The sequence below is a fragment of the Salmo trutta genome, unplaced genomic scaffold (assembly GCF_901001165.1).
Source record: "Salmo trutta unplaced genomic scaffold, fSalTru1.1, whole genome shotgun sequence".
NCBI classification, from domain to species: domain Eukaryota; kingdom Metazoa; phylum Chordata; class Actinopteri; order Salmoniformes; family Salmonidae; genus Salmo; species Salmo trutta.
Window position 1 is genome coordinate 2,427,449 of NW_021822992.1, and position 21,486 is coordinate 2,448,934.

Consider the following 21,486-nt stretch of genomic DNA (forward strand, 5'->3'; position numbering starts at 1 on the left):
TAATAACATGGAGAATGAAGGGTGGACATCCTCTGTGTGACTAGAGATTCATAAGAGAGACACACAGTCCCAGTGGACCCCCAGAGAGAGAGAGGGAGGTGAAGAGGTGTGAAGGGTGCAGGCCTTTATGGTGGAGGGAAGCCAAACACTGTCAGAGACAACATTATGGTGGAGGGAATGTGACGCTGTGTCCATGTCACAAATGGCACCCTATTCCCTACAGGCCCGGGTCTAAAGTAGTGCACTATGCAGGGAATTGGGCCCTAGTCAAAAGTAGTGCACTATACAGGGAATAGGGCCCTAGTCTAAAGTAGTGCACTATACAGGGAATAGGGCTCTGGTCTAAAGTAGTGCACTATGCAGGGAATAGGGCCCTAGTCTAAAGTAGTGCACTATGCAGGGAATAGGGCCCTAGTCTAAAGTAGTGCACTATGCAGGGAATAGGGCCCTAGTCTAAAGTAGTGCACTATGCAGGGAATAGGGTGCCATTTTGGGAGCAGTCTCTGACGTCAAAGCAGTCACACGTGGCTCATACAAGATATCCTGTAGGTAATATCCTGTAGGTAATATCCTGTAGGTAATATCCTGTAGGTAATATCCTGTAGGTAATATCCTGTAGGTAATATCCTGTAGGTAATCGACTATACTGACTTGCAGAGGTGTTTTTACGGCTGCAACATTTCAGTAACTTTCGCAGAATTCCCAGGATATCTCGATTACTGTATTTCCTGCTTATTCTCTCCAGATTCCAGGAATCTTTCAACTTGGATTTTTGTTTCTAGATTTTTGCAACCCAAGGCGTCATGCACCCACCATCAGATATTATCTGTCCTTATCAAGCTGTTCCCCTTGTTCTCCCCAGCCTACTGTAGCTGCTACCATTATATCCCACTGGCTTCAATAGCCTAATTGAATTGAATATCCAACAACATGTGTTAAGGCTGCTCCTGTGAGCCTGATTCAATTCTGTCTCTGCTAATGTGCATCCTTTAGTGTGTTTTATGGTCCGTTGCCAGGAGACGGATGCGACGAATAGAGGAAAACGAGACCCAGGATTGTTCTGAGCCTTCTATTGAGCTGTTAGAGGACACTGTGGAGACAGGTTCAGCAGAGTCCCTGGATGGGAGACCAGATGCTGCGCTAAGCAGGGTCGGTCCTGGTCAGTCACTGGATGGGAGACCAGATGCTGCGCTAAGCAAGGTCGGTCCTGGTCAGTCCCTGGATGGGAGACCAGATGCTGCGCTAAGCAGGGTCGGTCCTGGTCAGTCCCTGGATGGGAGACCAGATGCTGCGCTAAGCAGGGTCGGTCCTGGTCAGTCCCTGGATGGAGGCTAGAAGCTGCTGGAGGTGGTGTTGGAGGACCAGGCCACTAGGAGGCACTCTTTCGTCTGGACGAAAACATATCCCAATGCCCCAGGGCCGTGATTGGGGACATTGCCCTGTGTAGGGTGCCGTCTTTCAGATGGAGTAGGGGTGTTAAATTCTTGTTAATCTAACTGCACGGTCCAATTTACAGTAGCTATTACAGTGAAAGAATACCATGCTATTGTTTGAGCAGAGTGCACAATTTTGAACATGAAAAGTTATTAATTACAAATTAGGCACATTTGGGCAGTCTTGACACAAAAGTTTGAACAGAAATGCACTGATGCCATCTAGTGGCCAAAATCTAAATTGCACCTGGGCTGGATAATACATTATGGCCTTTCTCTTGCATTTCAAAGATGACGGTACCAAAAAAATACAAAAGAACGGTTAGTTTGTTCTTTGTATTATCTTTTACCAGATCTATTGTTTTATATTCTATGACATTTCACATTTCCATAAACTTCAAAGTGTTTCCTTTCAAATGGTACCAAGAATATGCATATCCTTGCTTCAGGGCCTGAGCTACAGGCAGTTAGATTTGGGTATGTCATTTCAGGAGAAAATTGAAAAAAAAGGGTCTAATCCAGGGTAGCTGCTGCCTTGACAGGAACTAATGAGGATCCTTAATAAATACACAGAAATGTATCCGTCTCCCCCGTTACCATGTCTGACACTTCTCCCCTCTCTGTCCCCTCCCCCACATCTCTCCCTTCCCTCCCCCCTCTCTGCCCCCTCCACCCAGTGCCAGCTGAATCAGGATGATCAACATTGTGATTGGATAACTGCTCTCTCTCTCTCTCTCTCTCTCTATCACACTCAGCGTTGGCGATTCCCTTGGCAACAAATGCTAATTTACTGCCAGTTAGGTTCATTTGAATCCTCCATATAGAGATGAATGGGAGAGAGAATTCCATGGAATACTAAACTAGCTCGTTGTAGACAAACCCTGCTGGCGAGACTCATTTGAATGCATTGTAAAGAGGATAACCCTTTAACATATGTGCTTATACTGTAGCTGGAAATACTGTATGTCTATATATTTGACCCTATTTTACAAGGTAAATTGACCGAGAACACATTCTAATTTACACTCTTCAACCTGGGGAATAGTTACAGGGGAGAGGAAGGGGGTATGAAGAGCCAATTAGAAACAGGGGATGATTAGGGGGCCATGATGGTATGAGAGCCAGATTGGGAATTAGCCAGGACACCAGGGTTAAGGCAGTTATATACAGTTTAAAATATTACATGACATTACATTTCATAACACTTTACACAATACATGTAGCGTGTTCCTCAGGCCACTACTCCACTATCACATATCTACAATACAACATCCAGTGTTACATGTAAAGTGTGTGTCTTATCATGTGTGTGTGTGTCTGTGCCTGTGTGTGTGTCTCTCCAGTCCCTGCTGTTCCATAAGGGTATTTTTTTATCAGTTACCTGATGTGGAATAGAGTTCCATGTAGCCATGGCTCTATGTGGTACCGTACGCCTCCCATAGTCTGTTATGGACTTGGGGACTGCGAAGAGACCTCTGGTGGCATGTCTTGTGGGGTATGCATGGGGTGTCTGAGCTGTGTGCTAGTAGTTTAGATAGACCTCTGGTGGCATGTCTTGTGGGGTATGCATGGGGTGTCTGAGCTGTGTGCTAGTAGTTTAAACAGACACCTCGCTGCATTCAGTTTGTCAACACTTCTTACAAAAACAAGTAGTGATGAAGTCAATCTCTCCTCCACTTTGAGCCATGAGAGATTGACATGCATATTATTAATGTTAGCTCTCTGTGTACATTTAAGGGCCAGCCGTGCTGCCTTGTTCTGAGACAATTGTAATTTTCCAAAGTCCTCTTTGTGGCACCTGACCACAAGACTGAACAGTAGTCTAGCGCTTTATTATGAACAGATGTCTCCCCAATCTTAGCTACTGTTGTATCAACATGTTTTGATCATGACAGTTTACAATCCAGGGTTACTCCAAACAGTTTAGTCATCTCAACTTGCTCAATTTCCACATTATTTATTACAAGATTTATTTGAGGTTTAAGGTTTAGTGAATGATTTGTTCCAAATGCAATGATTTTAGTTTTGAAATATTTAGGACAAAACTTATTCCTTGCCACCCGTTCTGAAACTAACTGGCAGCTATTTGTTAAGTGTTGCAGTGGATTTGAGTTTCTGTAGTAGCCGACATGTATAGTGTTGTGTCATCCGATACGAAAGGACACATTGGCTCAAAGCCCAGTGGCATGTCATTAGTAAGTATGAAAAAAGTAAGGGGGCCTAGACAGTTGCCCTGGGGAATTCCTGATTCTACCTGGATATTGTTGGAGAGGCTTCCATTAAAGAACACCCTCTGTGTTCTGTTAGATAGGTAACTCTTTATCCACAATATAGTCAGGGGGTGTAACGCCATAACACATACGTTTTTCCAGCAGCAGACTATGATCAATAACGTCAAAAGCTGCAAGTCTAACAAAACAGCTCCCACACATCTTTTTATCATCAATTTCTCTCAGCCAATCATTTGCGGTAAGTGGCCGTGCTTGTTGAATGTCCTTCTCTATAAGCGTGCTGAAAGTTTGTTGTCAATTTGTTTACAGCAAATAACATTGTATCTGGTCAAACACAATTTTTTCCAAAAGTATTCTAAGGGTTTTTAACAGACTGATTGTCGGCCTATTTGAGCCAGTAAAAGGAGGCTTTATTATTCTTGGGTAGCAGAATTACTTTTTCTTCCATCCCAAGCCTGAGGGCAGACACTTTCTAGTAGGATTAGATTGAAGATATGGCAATATCATTCGCTTTATCCTCAGTAATTTTCCATCCAAGTGGCTTGTCATTGTTGATAGACAACAATATTTATTTTCACCTCTTCCACACTCACGGAATTCAAAATTACAGTACTTGTCTTTCATAATGTGATCAGTTATACTGTCCTCCCCCCCAACCTACAGTGTCACAGTGATGGATTAAAACCCAAGTAAACTCCAAATCAAATCACATTTTATTGGTCGCATACACATGGTTAGCAGATGTTAATGCGAGTGTAGCAAAATGCTTGTGCTTCTAGTTCCGACAGTGCAGTAATTCTAACAAGTAATCTAACAATTCCCCAACCACTACCTAATACACACACATCTAAAGGGGTGAATGAGAATATGTACATATAAGTATATGGATGAGCGATGGCTGAGAGGCATAGGCAAGGTGCAATAGATGGTATAAAATACAGTATATACATGTGATATGAGTAATGTAAGATATGTAAACATTATTAAAGTGTCATTATTTACAGTGGCATATATTACTGACTAGTGATCCATTTGTTAAAGTGTCCAGTGATTGGGTCTCAATGTAGGCAGAAGCTTCTCTGAGTTAGTGATTGCTGTTTAGCAGTCTGATGGCTTTGAGAGAAGCTGTTTTTCAGTCTCTCGGTCCCAGCTTTTGGTGCACCTGTACTGACCTCACCTTCTGGATGGTAGTGGTGTGAACAGGCAGTGGCTCGGGTGGTTGTTGTCCTTGATGATATTTTTTGGGCCTTCCTGTGACATCGTGTGGTGTAGGTGTCCTGGAGGGCAGGTAGTTTGCCCCCGGTGATGCGTTGTGCAGACCGCACCACCCTCTGGAGAGCCTTGCGGTTGAGGGCAGTGCAGTTGCCGTACCAGGCGGTGATGCAGCCCAACAGGATGCTCTCGATGTGCATCTGTAAAAGTTTGTCAGGGTTTGGGTGACTAGCCACATTTCTTCAGCCTCCTGAGGTTGAAGAGGCGCTGTTGCGCCTTCTTCACCACACTGTCTGTGTGGGTGGACCATTTCAGTTTGTCTGTGATGTGTACGCCGAGGAACTTAAAACTTTACACCTTCTCCACTGCTGTCCCCGTCGATGTGATAGGGGGGTGCTCCCTCTGCTGTTTCCTGAAGTCCACGATCATGTCCTTTGTTTTTTTGACATTGAGTGAGAGGTTGTTTTCCTGACACCTCATTCCAAGAGCCTACCGGGAGGAGGTGAGGGCAGTCTCGTCGTTGTTGGTAATCACGCCCACTACTGTTGTGTCGTCTGCAAACTTGATGATTTGAGTTGGATGCGTGCGTGCCACGTAGTTGTGGGTGAAACAGGGAGTACAGGAGGGGGGCTGAGCACGCACCCTTGTGGGGCCCCAGTGTTGAGAGTCAGCGAAGTGGAGATGTTGTTTCCTACCTTCACCACCTGGGGGTGGTCCATCAGAAAGTCCAGGACCCAATTGCACAGGGCGGGGTTGAGACCCAGGGCCCCCAGCTTGATAATGAGCTTGGAGGGTACTATGGTGTTAAATGCTGAGCTGTAGTCAATGAACAGCATTCTTACATAGGTATTCCTCTTGTACAGATGGGATAGGGCAGTGTGATGCGATTGCGTCATCTGTGGACCTGTGGGGCGGTTTGCAAATTGAAGTGTGTCTCGGGTGACCGATAAGGTGGAGGTGATATGATCCTTGACTAGTCTCTCAAAGCATTTCATGATGACAGAAAGTGAGTGCTATGGGGCAATAGTCATTTAGTTCAGTAATTGTTTTGTCTTTCATTAAAGAAAACGCAGAGAAATGGTATGGATTTGAAGAGAGGGAGGGAGAGAGGGTGAGAGGGAGGGAGGGGGGTGGGTGAGAGAGGAGGGAGGGTGAGGGTGAGAGAGGGAGGGAGGGGGGAGAGGGAGGGGGGTGAGAGAGGGAGGGAGGGTGAGAGAGGGAGGGAGGGAGGTGAGAGGGAGGGAGGGTGGGTGGGTGAGAGAGGGAGGGAGGGAGGGTGAGGGTGAGAGAGGGAGGGAGGGTGGGAGAGGGGGGGGGTGAGAGAGAGGGAGGGTGGGTGGGGGGGAGAGAGAGGGAGGGAGGGTGAGAGAGGGAGGGAGGGAGGGAGGGTGAGAGGGAGGGGGAGGAGGGGGGGGAGTGGGATGAGAGAGGGAGGGAGAGGAGGAGGTGGATGAGAGAGGGAGGGAGGGAGGGAGGGAGGGGGAGGGAGTAAGGGGGAGGGAGGGGGAGGGTGAGGGAGGGAGGGAGGGTGAGGAAGGGGGAGGGAGGGCGGGTGGGAGAGGGAGGGAGGGCGGGTGAGGGAGGATGAGAGAGGGAGGGAGGGTGGGTGGGAGAGGGAGGGAGGGTGAGGGAGGGGGGAGGGTGAGGGAGGGAGGGAGGGTGAGAGAGAGCGAGAGAGACCCAACTATTAAAATATCACTCCCCTAATCCGAAGAACTCAGCAAACACCACCGCCCACGTCTGTACACATAAAAACTCACAGATTCACTCAGCGTTGCCTCCCGGTGATTTGATTCATTTGATTATCTACATTATTTATTTCTTAAAGCTGGAAACCAAAGCGGTGAAACTACCACGTCCGTTAGCGATATTACAACAACAAAGACGTTAGTTCAACTTACACTGTGTTTTTCCCTCAGACATCATTGCACATCAGTCTGTAGGACTGTTTAATATGTTCTGTCTGGCTGGAGTCAGTGTTTCAGTCTGGGGCGACCAGTAGGACTGTTTAATATGTTCTGTCTGGTCTGGAGTCAGTGTTTCAGTCTGGGGCGACCAGTAGGACTGTTTAATATGTTCTGTCTGGCTGGAGTCAGTGTTTCAGTCTGGGGCGGCCAGTAGGACTGTTTAATATGTTCTGTCTGGCTGGAGTCAGTGTTTCAGTCTGGGGCGACCAGTAGGACTGTTTAATATGTTCTGTCTGGCTGGAGTCAGTGTTTCAGTCTGGGGAGGCCAGTAGGACTGTTTTGCCTAACTCACCTTTAAGAGTGATTAATACATTCTGTTTGGCTGGAGTCAGTGTTTAGAGGCAATTGTGTGTGTGTGTGTGTGTGTGTGGTGGTGTGTGTGTGTTGTGTGTGTGTGTGGTGTGTGTGTGTGTGTGTGTGTGTGTGTGTGTGTGTGAGGATGTTCTGAGGTGCTGCCCTCCCCCATAATATCCTTTATAGAACACAGAGCTGTTATTTAGGCTCAGTGTGACTACTCTATATTTAACTTTTATATTAAAGATTCAGACGTTGGTCATCAATACCTCTTCAAAGGAGCCAGGATGATAGAAACCACATTTCCTAAACTAGCTGATGATAGTGAACAAGTTACACCGCATGTTTATGCATTTCAGTGTCGTATTTTTTTGTAGGTGAAATGTTGCTCCCCACTGCTCTGAGGGTTAAGGGACCGTCCTAAAACTGAGGGTTAAGGGACCGTCTTAAAATTGCAATGCCTATTATTGCATGACATCGAGATCTTGAACCAATTTGACTTTGTTCAGTGACCTCTTGTCTTCAATAGCTTCCAACCCATACGACTTGCATGAATACAACCAACTGTTATTGGTTCAGGGATCTCACCTGTCCAATCCACAGCAATAAAAAAAAAACGTGTCTATTTATTTGAATTTTAATTCATTTTGTCAAAAAATATTTCCTTAAAACGTCAATATCTTCAACCCAATATGACTTGCATGAATACAACCAACTGTTCAGGGACCTCTTCTCTCGACCCATGGGAATGACTGCGGAACTTTTGGAATTTATATGTTCTATGCCATTTTGTTCAGAATCACCTTCACCTGGTATGTACATCTGCACAGACTCAGAATGTTACTTGGTGAAAGGGTTCTGCTAGTGGGTTCTGCTAGTGGGTTCTGCTAGTGGGTTCTGCTAGTGGGTTCTGCTAGTGGGTTCTGCGTGGGTTCTGCTAGTGGGTTCTGCTAGTGATGGGCATCTTTTCAGGGTGACGTTTATTGGGATGAGTCTTGTCCTGGAGGGTAAAACCGAGCGATTTCCGCACCTGTAGATGTGCCAGCTGCAAAGTTAAAATTGGCTATATTGTAAAAATGTATGCTTTTTAGTCTCAATTTAAGGTTAGGGTTAGGAATTAGATTTAGCAGTGTGGTTAAGGTTTGGTATCAAATCAGATTTTATGACTTTGTGTTCCAGCTAGTGAACCCTCTGCAGCGTCGCCTCCAGAACAAATTATAAATATCTACCTGCAGAGGTAGGGATGCTCCGTAATGTAGTGCAATGATAGGGGCCTATGTACAGTGTGTAATGCAGGGTTGTGTTCAGATGAAACAAGTGCAGTTATTATATGTGGCTTGATACAGTGTGCAGCATAGAGTACATAGTCCTTTAGTCTCTGTGGATCAGGTGGAGGGTGGTGAGGGCCACAGCACGGGGAGAGAAACTGTTCAGGTGGAGAGTGGTGAGGACCACAGCACGTCGAGAGAAACTGTTCAGGTGGAGAGTGGTGAGGGCCACAGCACGGGGAGAGAAACTGTTCAGGTGGAGAGTGGTGAGGGCCACAGCACGTCGAGAGAAACTGTTCAGGTGGAGAGTGGTGAGGGCCACAGCACGGGGAGAGAACTGTTCAGGTGGAGGGTTTTGGGGCCACAGCGTGGGGAGAGAAACTGTTCAGGTGGAGAGTGGTGAGGGCCACAGCACGGGGAGAGAAACTGTTCGGTGGAGAGTGGTGAGGGCCACAGCACGGGGAGAGAAACTGTTCAGGTGGAGAGTGGTGAGGGCCACAGCACAGGGAGAGAAAACTGTTCAGGTAGAGTGTTTGAGGGCCACAGCACAGGGAGAGAAACTGTTCAGGTGGAGAGTGGTGAGGGCCACAGCACGGGGAGAGAAACTGTTCAGGTGGAGAGTGGTGAGGGCCACAGCACGGGGAGAGAAACTGTTCAGGTGGAGAGTGGTGAGGGCCACAGCACAGGGAGAGAAACTGTTCAGGTAGGTGAGGCTGGTGAGGGCCACAGCACAGGGAGAGAAACTGTTCAGGTGGAGGCTGGTTTGTCATGATTAACCTGAACCGTTTGCAAGAAGAGAGTCTTCAGGGCATGTTAAAAATGATTTGCATGTCATACAGGATACTGCTGAAGTCTTTGCATAGTCATGCGTTTAAATCTAACACCCTCAAGCTGAGCTCACTGCTCAGACTTTGTTGAAGTAGTCTAGCAGAGGGCTGAACCAGGGTCAGTATTTAGACGTGTTTCTTTGTTGAAGTAGTCTAGCAGAGGGCTGAACCAGGGTCAGTTTTTAGGCGTGTTTCTTTGTTGAAGTAGTCAAGCAGAGGGCTGAACCAGGGTCAGTATTTAGGCGTGTTTCTTTGTTGAAGTAGTCTAGCAGAGGGCTGAACCAGGGTCAGTATTTAGACGTTTTTCTTTGCTGCCGTTGGGGGTTTCACCATAAGGAGAAAACGGTTGGTTTCTGGAATGAGAAGTCAGTAGCCACACCTACAGCTTCGGGTTGTTATTTTTCACTAGGTGACAGATCCGGTTCACTCACCCCTTCACACAATACATCTTCTAGTTGTTCTGTCACGTCACGTCTTGCCTGGCTGTTGGAAGCTTAGAAGATGGCTGTGAACAAATGTATCAAGTACCTACTCTTTGTTTTCAACCTACTGTTCTGGATGAGTGGATGCATCATCCTTGGGGTCTCCATCTACCTCAAAGTGAACCCTGTGTTGGGGGGGTTGTTACCGGGGCTGAACCTGCTGATAGCCGTCGGTACCATCATCACGGTGCTTGGCTTCCTGGGCTGCTTTGGAGCCGTCAGGGAAAGTCGCGTCATGCTCATGCTCTTCTTCGTCGGGCTGCTCCTCATCTTCATCCTCCTGATGATCGTTGGAATCCTGGGAGCTGTCGGAGTGAAGAAGATTGAGGAATGGTTGACGGAGAAGCTGCTACCGCTGAGCAACCAGTCGTCTTTGTTCCAGACGTTCATGCAGAAAGTGGAAGAGCAGGCAAAGTGTTGTGGACTGATCCATGGACCTTCAGACTGGGGCTCAACAGTCCCCGTCTCTTGTGACTGCCGCGACACCAGTCAGGAGTGCAAACTCGCAGATGGACGACGCAAAGTGTACTTGAGACCTTGTATCAAGTTGGTGACGTCAGTCATGGCGAAGGGTACATTCATCACCCTGGGGATTGCATTTGGCATCGCAGGCTTGATGATCTTTGGAATGGCCTTCGCCATGACCCTGTTTTGCCAGATTGGGGAGACGTATACCACCTTAACATAGGTACAGCTGCACTATACTATACCACCTTAACATAGGTACATCTACACTATACTATACCACCTTAACATAGGTACATCTACACTATACTATACCACCTTAACATAGGTACATCTACACTATACTATACCACCTTAACATAGGTACATCTACACTATACTATACCACCTTAACATAGGTACATCTACACTAACTATACCACCTTAACATAGGTACATCTACACTATACTAAACTGACTGGAATTGAGGTGGACTTGACTCCAACCCTGCTGAACGTTGCTTTGTATTGTAATGCATCCATTACGTTTACCTATATCATATACCTGTGCCAAATGACAATCTGATTTGGGTTTCTGATTTATGATAAATGATGGCAGTTTCTTGACCTGAAGTTGATTAATCCATATCTCATTGAACATGCATTTATGTATTTTTTTTATAAAGTTAATTAATTTTCTACTGCTCAATACTTTTCTCTGAATTAGGTGCCTGTGATGGTCATACACTCAGTGGTGTAAAAATACTTTAAAGTACTACTTAAGTAGTTTTTTGGGGGTATCTGTACTTTACTTTGCTATTTATATTTTTGACAACTTTTACTTTTACTTCACTAATAATGTTATTTTGATCCCTGACACCCAAAAGTAACTTGTTACATTTTGACAGGAAAATGGTCCAATTCACGTTATCAAGAGAACATCCCTGGTCCATCCCTACTGCCTCTGATCTGGCTCACTAAACACAAACGCTTCATTTATAATGATGGAGTGATGCAGTGTGTCCCTGACTTTCTGTAAATAAATAAAAAAACATGAAAATGGCACCATCTGGTTGTTTTAATATAAAGAATTTGAAATGATTTGTACTTTTACTTATTATAAGTGATGACCTGTCATTCAGGTGTTTGAGTCCCACATTTTTGGGGGGTGGGGGGGTGGGGGGGTGGTTTGCCTGTTTTGCATGTTATTTTGGCATTAATACGTGTCACATATCATTTTGCAAACAATGTCAAAAATCATATATATCATTGAGTTAATAAAGCCACATACAAACATGGTCTCTTTCTTTTTGTTGTTGAGTAAAGCAGCTCCAAAATGCAGGTGTTTCAGCCCAGCTCAGTGCTTTCTGTGGCGGTGGGGCAAGCCAGTGGAAAATACAGAGCGTTGCGCCATGATTGGATCAGTGTTCTGTCACTCATGGAGACTTTACGTCACTGCCAAGTGTAAGAGGAGACATTGAACAGTCTAGCCCTTCGGCTGCTGCCATAGAGGTACCCATCCAAGAAGGCTCAAGGTCATTGGCCACAGATAAAATGACGTCAAATCACGTTATATGTACAGTAGCTTTGATTGGACTGATCATGTCAACATCATACTTTCAAAATCTTAGCTAGCAAGCTAGCAGTCATCGTCGTGAATCAAGTTGACAATTTACTGGCAAATCCTTTTTAATCCTTGTCATATGAAAAGAAATTAAGAAGAGAAATTATAAATAAAACGTATGGTGCTCATCGGCCATAGGACATAAACATTGTACAACAAGTTGGAAACCGCAAATTCAACGAGTGGTTTGGAAGGAATCGGTGACAGTGGCTGTGTGATCCCAAGTCTAAGATTAAGTGTCTCTTTTCCAAGTTTAAAATGATAAACATTCAACGTTGGCCATGCTGTCGATGAAGCATGATTTGTTCCGCGCTCAAGACAACTGCTCTGAGGACCGTCGCGCCACCTTCCTGTTCAAGTCACCACAGCACAACAATGTGAGTCCAAAAAATGTATTCTATGAGGCTTCATAAATGATGTAATGCCAGGGAGATGTGTACTATAGCTAAGAAAGTAATATTAAGTGTATGCTGCGTAGTAACATACACTCAGTAGCTCAGTTGGTAGAGCATGGTGTTTGCAACGCCAGCGTTGTGGGTTTGATTCCCACGGGGGGCCAGTACGGAAAAAAAAAATTAGAAATGAAATGTATACATTCACTACTGTAAGTTGCTCTGGATAAGAGCGTCTGCTAAAAAAAATGACAAAAAAATAAGATGTTAGTAGCTTCATCCTTATAATGTGCCTCATCCTAATAATTTGGTCTATTTACCCCTCTTAATTTCGCCTACTGTTCTGACTGTTCTACTGTTGCCTATAACCTGTTTTAGAGAAATGTAGTCATCGAATATTGTAAGAGCTTTCATTGTCTGCTTATATGCCCCCTTTATTTATCCTACGGTTCTAACTTGGTGTACAGGGAGAGCACTGTAAGAACGGCCCATGCTATGAATTCTGTCGCTGTACATTTCAAAAGTGCTAAACAAATAGTTATTATTGACTAACGTTACGTCCGTCCTAGCTCGCTCATTGTCTTAATCGAAATTACGGATTGCCTCTTATCCGCTCGTCGTCCCCTTATGCCATAGTTTGTACATCTCAATTGTCAGTGGAAACCACATTTGTTTAAGCAAGTCAGCCATATCAGCTGTTTTTTTAACGTCAGTAAATGAGGCTGAATGAACTGTTCCGCTGCCAGACAAGGCTCCGCTGATAGCCAGGTGTAGCAGTGGTAAGGTGTTGGGACTCTGCTGTTGGGACTCTGCTGTTGGGAAGGCTTTATGTAGGCCCTAACAGTTTGTGGGAACCGTTTGTCACCGTTATAGTGCAATTCATGTATTGTTTAGCGTTTCCCGACGGCTAGTATTACCGTTTCAAATGTTAATTATCATTAAAACCGTGTTTGATTACCGCGGTTTGAAAAACTCCCGGTAAATACGGTCTGACGCCGGCAGAGCTGCAACGTGGGATTTGATTTGTGTGAAAACATGGCGGAAGGCAGCGACAGCGCTCGGGAGATTTGATTTGTGTGAAAACATGGCGGAAGGCAGCGACAGCGCTCGGGAGATTTGTCAGCCTTCTAAGAGGACCAAATCTGAAGTGTGGTCGTATTTTGAGTTTTACAAGTGTGCTGAGGGAAACTTAATCGAAGATGGTCATCCTGTCCGCAGAACAAAAAACAAAACTCGCTGCAAAAGGGGGCAACACTTAAAATCTTTTGAGTCATCTTTGTGACCACCACCCACTACTTCATAGCGAATGCAAGGTAAGTTAACTTTTAGCTCAATGCCTGATGTGGGGACTTCGGAATGGGGGAAAATGTCATGGTTTGTCTGTTTAACTTGCTAATAGCTTTTCAATAATGTTAGCTGCAGCTTTTAGTGTTACTGTAACGGCTGTTGAATGGAGTAGACCAAGGCGCAGTGTGGTTAGTGCTCATCTTTGTAATTTAATGGAAAACGAGAACACTCTACAAATAAACAAAAGACAACAGCCAAACAGTTCTGCCAGGTAACAAATGACTAAACAGAAAATAACCACCCACAAAACCCAAAGGAAAACAGGCTGCCTAAGTATGGCTCCCAATCAGCAACAACGATATACAGCTGTCCCTGATTGAGAGCCATACCCGGCCGAAACAAAGAATGCCAAACATAGAAAAAAGGACATAGAATGCCCACCCCAACTCACACCCTGACCAACCAAAATAGAGACATAAAAGGATCTCTAAGGTCAGGGCGTGACAGTTACCTACTCTTGTAAAAACACTAAACATTGTCCTGCTGCTGTATGCATCGTGTGTCTGCAGACTCTATTCGCCCATTGCACTTGATAACACGCTATGTAGTTTAGTCACCCAACCAACACAATCTGTTCATTTAGAATCCAGCAGACGTCGACTTGGTTGTAAAAGTGTTCCAACAGGAGAAACACTATAGCAGGGGTCTCCAACCCTGTTCCTGGAGAGCTACCCTCCTGTAGGTTTTCCCTCCAACCCTAATCTAGCACACCTGATTCTAATAATTAGCTGGTTGATAAACTGAACCAGGTTAGTTACAACTGTGGTTGGAGCAAAAACCTACAGGAGGGTAGTTCTCCAGGAACAGGGTTGGAGCAAAAACCTACAGGAGGGTAGTTCTCCAGGAACGGGGTTGGAGCAAAAACCTACAGGAGGGTAGCTCTCCAGGAACAGGGTTGGAGATCCCTGCACTATAGACTCCAATACAAGACTCCTGTATTTATGTCAATTGTTGGGCTCATTGCAATTACTATCACTGTCTTCTTAAGACTCATTTGTATTTATGTAAATTGTGCATGGGGTCATTGCATATACTCAAATGCAACACAGAAGATAGACTCTGCTTGTGTGGTGTGGTGTGTGGTGTGTGTGTTGTGGTGTGTGTGTGTGTGTGTGTGTGTGTGTGTGGTGTGTGTGTGTGTGTGTGAGTGAATAATTATAATGTAACACCAATAATAATAATAATAATATATTTGTTTGTATATTGTATATTTGTTATTTATCCCTTGTTTAAAGAGTGGGTATGCAGCTGATGCTACTGGTCCCTCCTCATCTACTGTTGTGACACAGAAACACAGAAACTCCAGCAAGCATTTAAAAGGCAGGCTGCTTATGCACCCACATCATAACATACTCAAGATCTCACTGCAGCCCTTTCATATGACATTACAAAGGACATGATTCCATTTCATATCGTTGAGAGGCCTGGCTTTCTGAGGTTGATGAAGGTTGCCGTGCCTCGCTACAAAGTGGCCATCACAAGCATTATTTTCCGAAGCCTGAAATCCCAAATCTGTACAACCAGGTTAAAACTGATGTTAGAAAATGTTTGGCTCAAAGGCACATGGTTTACTGCAACTACTGACCTCTGGACCAACTACTGACCTCTGGACCAACTACTGACCTCTGGACCAACTACTGACCTCTGGACCAACTACTGACCTCTGGACCAACTACTGACCTCTGGACCAACTACTGACCTCTGGACCAGTGGGGGTGGTCAACCCTACATCACCTTCCACTATCCATTACCTCACCCCAGACTGCCTGGAATCAATCTGCCTGGAAACACAGTTCTTCCCAGAAGATCACTTGTCTCACAACACAGAGAGTTTTTTGAGAATATGCTGGAAAGGGGGGGGGGGGGGGGGTCAACACGAAAGACAACGCAACAAACATGATCAAGGCTTTTGAAGAGGTCCCAGATCCGTGGCTTCGGGTGCTTTGGCCATCATTTGAACCTGGCCATCTCAAAGGCTCTGAAAATTCAGAGAGTTGACACGGCAGTCAAGGCCTGCCGTCATCTGGTCCAAGGCTTCTCACGGAGCTGGAGGAGAAGAGGAGAACTGAGAGAAAAGCAAGCTGTCCTCAACATGCCACAGAAGGCTCTGATCCATGATGATATGGTGACCCGATGGGGATCGACACACAAGATGCTTGAGCGTTTCCTCAGCCAACAGCAGCCAGTCTGTGCGACACTGGCTGGAGAAAGAGGAACATGGCATTCTGATGCCCAAGGATGCCGACATAAGTGTCATGGAGCAACTGTGCCAACTCCTTGAACCTTTGAGCAAGTTTTACAGATGAACTTGTCTCAGAGACTCGAGTGACATTGTCAACCATCAAGCCTGTCCTGGACCACATCACCCGTGATGTTCTGGTGGAAAAGGATACGGAATAATCTAGAGGCGGAAGAAACGCACACCTATTTAGGCGAGGTGCTGGCTAGCGGAGTGGAACATTTAAAAAAATTATGGAGAGCCGCACACTCTAGGAGCTCAGATGTAAAAATATTTATGTCCAACGTTTCGACAGACAATCTGTCTTCATATATACCCTGATGAAGACAGCTTGTCTGTTGAAACGTTGGACATAAATATTTTTTGCATCTGATCTCCTAGACTGTGCGGCTCTCCTTTATTTTTTTTAAGGAAAAGGATTACGGAGCCATCCCTGACTAAAGGAGGTGAAAAGGGTAATGAGAGAAGACCTTAATAACAACAGATACACAGAGGAGGCAAAGAGAGTCATGCACATGGCTTGTTTCATTGACCGCTCTCCACCTGAACAGTTTCTCCCTGTGCTGTGGCCCTCACCACTCCACCTGAACAGTTTGTCTCCCTGTGCCTAATCATGGAAATACATAGAACCTCTATTAATTCATTAGGATCTCTGTGGGCCTAATCATAGAAATACATATAGAACCTCTATTAATTCAATAGGATCTCTGTGGGCCTAGTCGTAAAGATTTGTAATTTAACTTTTAAATGTGCTACCTTTAATTGTGGCATAAACACAACCAGTCATGATGTTGTAATCTGATTGTCAATGACTTCAAAGGACTCCGTTACAAGGCTACCCACACAGGTTCATCCACTTACAAATATTCCAGCCTTCAAACAGCGGTGAAGGGAAAGAGACAACACCACAAAGTGTGATGTCATTTGGTGATTGTCCACTGCTGTCCGCTCGGTTTTTGGCCCCTCTACCACATTGCATTGTGGAGCGTAGGCTGCTATGCCACCCATTTTGGAGCGTAGGCTGCTATGCCACCCTATTTGGAGCGTAGGCTGCTATGCCGCCCATTTTGGAGCGTAGGCTGCTATGCCACCCATTTTGGGGCGGAGGCTGCTATGCCACCCATTTTGGAGCGTAGGCTGCTATGCCACCCATTTTGGAGCGTAGGCTGCTATGCCACCCATTTTGGAGCGTAGGCTGCTATGCCACCCATTTTAGAGCGTAGGCTGCTATGCCACCTATTTTGGAGCGTAGCTGCTATGCCACCCATTTTGGAGCGTAGGCTGCTATGTCACCCATTTTGGAAAGTAGGCTGCTATGCCACCCATTTTGGAGCGTAGGCTGCTATGCCACCCATTTTAGAGCGTAGGCTGCTATGCCACCCATTTTGGAGCGTAGGCTGCTATGCCACCCATTTTGGAGCGTAGGTTGCTATGTCACCCATTTTGGAAAGTAGGCTGCTATGCCACCCATTTTGGAGCGTAGGCTGCTATGCCACCCATTTTGGAGCGTAGGCTGCTATGCCACCCATTTTGGAGCGTCGGCTGCTATGCCACCCATTTTGGAGCGTAGGCTGCTATGCCACCCATTTTGGAAAGTAGGCTGCTATGCCACCCATTTTGGAGCGTAGGCTGCTCTGCCACCCATTTTGAAGCGTAGGCTGCTATGCCACCCATTTTGGAGCGTAGGCTGCTCTGCCACCCATTTTGGAGCGTAGGCTGCTATGACACCCATTTTGGAGCCTAGGCTGCTATGCCACCCATTTTGGAGCGTAGGCTGCTATGCCACCCATTTTGGAGCGTAGGCTGCTATGCCACCCATTTTGGAGCGTAGGCTGCTATGCCACCCTTTGGAGCGTAGGCTGCTATGCCACCCATTTTGGAGCGTAGGCTGCTATGTCACCCATTTTGGAGCGTAGACTGCTATGCCACCCATTTTGGAACATAGGCTGCTATGCCACCCATTATGGAGCGTAGACTGCTATGCCACCCATTTTGGAACATAGGCTGCTATGCCACCCATTTTGGAGCGTAGGCTGCTATGCCACCCATTTTGGAGCGTAGGCTGCTATGCCACCCATTTTGGAGCGTAGGCTGCTATGCCACCCATTTTGGAGCGTAGGCTGCTATGTCACCCATTTTGGAAAGTAGGCTGCTATGCCACCCATTTTGGAGCGTAGGCTGCTATGCCACCCATTTTAGAGCGTAGGCTGCTATGCCACCCATTTTGGAGCGTAGGCTGCTATGCCACCCATTTTGGAGCGTAGGTTGCTATGTCACCCATTTTGGAAAGTAGGCTGCTATGCCACCCATTTTGGAGCGTAGGCTGCTATGCCACCCATTTTGGAGCGTAGGCTGCTATGCCACCCATTTTGGAGCGTCGCTGCTATGCCACCCATTTTGGAGCGTAGGCTGCTATGCCACCCATTTTGGAAAGTAGGCTGCTATGCCACCCATTTTGGAGCGTAGGCTGCTCTGCCACCCATTTTGAAGCGTAGGCTGCTATGCCACCCATTTTGGAGCGTAGGCTGCTATGCCACCCATTTTGGAACGGAGACTGCTATGCCACCCATTTGGAGCCTAGGCTGCTATGCCACCCATTTTGGAGCGTAGGCTGCTATGCCACCCATTTTGGAGCGTAGGCTGCTATGCCACCCATTTTGGAGCGTAGGCTGCTATGCCACCCATTTTGGAGCGTAGGCTGCTATGTCACCCATTTTGGAGCATAGGCTGCTATGCCACCCATTTTGGAGCGTAGGCTGCTATGCCACCCATTTTGGAGCGTAGGCTGCTATGCCACCCATTTTGGAGCGTAGGCTGCTATGCCACCCATTTTGGAGTCCATAATGATGTAACAGTCAACAGTTTTCTTGACGTTATGTTTTCATTATTGTGATAGACTCCTGTTTGACCAGTACGGCTCCCACTATTTACTGGACTGTACCGCCTTACTGTCACCCCAGGTTTTAGTCCCCACAGCATGTCACCCTGCCACCCCAGGTTTAAGTCCCCACAGCATGTCACCCCAGGTTTTAGTCCCCACAGCATGTCACCCCAGGTTTTAGTCCCCACAGCATGTCCCCCAGGTTTTAGTCCCCACAGCCTGTCACCCCAGGTTTTAGTCCCCACAGCCTGTCACCCCAGGTTTTAGTCCCCACAGCATGTCACCCTGCCACCCCAGGTTTTAGTCCCCACAGCCTGTCACCCCAGGTTTTAGTCCCCACAGCATGTCACCCTGTCACCCCAGGTTTTAGTCCCCACAGCATGTCACCCTGCCCCCAGGTTTTAGTCCCCACAGCCTGCCACCCCAGGTTTTAGTCCCCACAGCATGTCACCCCAGGTTTTAGTCCCCACAACATGTCACCCCAGGTTTTAGTCCCCACAGCATGTCACCCCAGGTTTTAGTCCCCACAGCATGTCACCCCAGGTTTTAGTCCCCACACCATGTCACCCCAGGTTTTAGTCCCCACAGCATGTCACCCCAGGTTTTAGTCCCCACAGCATGTCACCCCAGGTTTTAGTCCCCACAGCATGTCACCCCAGGTTTTAGTCCCCACAGCATGTCACCCCAGGTTTTAGTCCCCACAGCATGTCACCCCAGGTTTTAGTCCCCACAGCATGTCACCCCAGGTTTAAGTCCCCACAACATGTCACCCCAGGTTTAAGTCCCCACAGCATGTCACCCCAGGTTTTAGTCCCCACAGCATGTCACCCCAGGTTTTAGTCCCCACAGCATGTCACCCCAGGTTTTAGTCCCCACAGCATGTCACCCTGCCACCCCAGGTTTTAGTCCCCACAGCATGCACCCCAGGTTTTAGTCCCCACAACATGTCACCCCAGGTTTTAGTCCCCACAGCCTGTCACCCCAGGTTTTAGTCCCCACACCATGCCACCCCAGGTTTTAGTCCCCACACCATGCCACCCCAGGTCCCCAATCTAACCTGATGAAGAACAAAGGGTGGAAACAAAATGGGCCATTCTTTTTGTCCAACCAGATCGGAGATGAGAAGGTTTTAGCTAGTCTATCCCTCTGTCCTTCTTCTCTTGTTGGATGTACTTGTCTGGTTTATCAGCTCCCAGGCTCCCTTGACTGCTAGGATTATTTATTTACAAAGTTAATTACAATTAGCTTTTAGCTTTAGCGCCGTCGTTGTAAATACAAATTTGTTCTGAACTGACTTGCCTAGTTATATAAAGGTTAAATAAAATACACAAATAAATACAAACAATCTATACCTGATAGAGCAGATGTAGTCTGAGCTGAGGAAGTGAGCCATCTGGCGTGAGAGACTCATTGGGAGGGACACCAGAGCAGACCCAGGTGTTCTGACTGATCAGACATTTGAGGGTCTCCACGACGGGCCCTTTACTTTGTGCTGTTTATGCTGCAATTCCCCCTCACAGAAAATAGCTGGCAAAACAACCCAAACAATGACCGCACGGCCCCTGGGCCCACGGAGGGGAGGCTGCTGCTGTCAGTCACTGAGGGGAGGCGGAGCTGCTACTGCTGTCAGTCACTGAGGGGAGGCGGAGCTGCTGCTGCTGTCAGTCACTGAGGGGAGGCGGAGCTGCTGCTGCTGTCAGTCACTGAGGGGAGGCGGAGCTGCTGCTGCCGTCAGTCACTGAGGGGCAGAATACTAATTAACTGAACAGCTTGTTAGTACTAATTAACTGAACAGCTTGGTAGTACTATGTAACTGAACAGCTTGTTAGTACTAATTAACTGAACAGCTTGGTAGTACTATGTAACTGAACAGCTTGTTATTACTATGTAACTGAACAGCTTGTTAGTACTAATTAACTGAACAGCTTGTTAGTACTAATTAACTGAACAGCTTGGTAGTACTAATTAACTGAACAGCTTGGTAGTACTATGTAACTGAACGCTTGTTAGTACTATGTAACTGAACAGCTTGTGAGTACTAATTAACTGAACAGCTTGGTAGTACTAATTAACTGAACAGCTTGGTAGTACTATGTAAATGAACGGCTTGTTAGTACTAATTAACTGAACAGCTTGTTAGTACTAATTAATGAACAGCTTGTTAGTACTAATTAACTGAACAGCTTGTTAGTACTAATTAACTGAACAGCTTGGTAGTACTATGTAACTGAACAGCTTGTAGTACTAATTAACTGAACAGCTTGGTAGTACTATGTAACTGAACAGCTTGTTAGTACTAATTAACTGAACAGCTTGTTAGTACTAATTAACTGAACAGCTTGTTAGTACTACTCATTATGAACACTTTTAGTATAATTACTAAATGTTATACTAATTAACTGAACAGCTTGTTAGTACTAATTAACTGAACAGCTTGGTAGTACTATTAACTGAACAGCTTGTTAGTACTAATTAACTGAACAGCTTGTTAGTACTAATTAACTGAACAGCTTGTTAGTACTAATTAACTGAACAGCTTGTTAGTACTAATTAACTGAACAGCTTGGTAGTACTATGTAACTGAACAGCTTGTTAGTACTAATTAACTGAACAGCTTGGTAGTACTATTAACTGAACAGCTTGTTAGTACTAATTAACTGAACAGCTTGTTAGTACTAATTAACTGAACAGCTTGTTAGTACTAATTAACTGAACAGCTTGTACTATGTAAACTGAACAGCTTGGTAGTACTAATTAAACTGAACAGCTTGTTAGTACTATTAACTGAACAGCTTGTAGTACTATGTAACTGAACAGCTTGTTAGTACTAAGTAACTGAACAGCTT

At 46.0% G+C, this 21,486-nt stretch overlaps 1 protein-coding gene and 1 pseudogene across 2 annotated transcripts in view; both read left to right on the forward strand.

The window, feature by feature from the left end:
* Positions 1–21,486, forward strand: part of zgc:110410 (LFG_like domain-containing protein) — a 345,300-nt gene that overhangs the window by 242,914 nt on the left and 80,900 nt on the right. The window lies entirely within an intron of this gene.
* LOC115187939 (tetraspanin-8 pseudogene) lies at positions 9,655–11,084 on the forward strand (annotated as a pseudogene).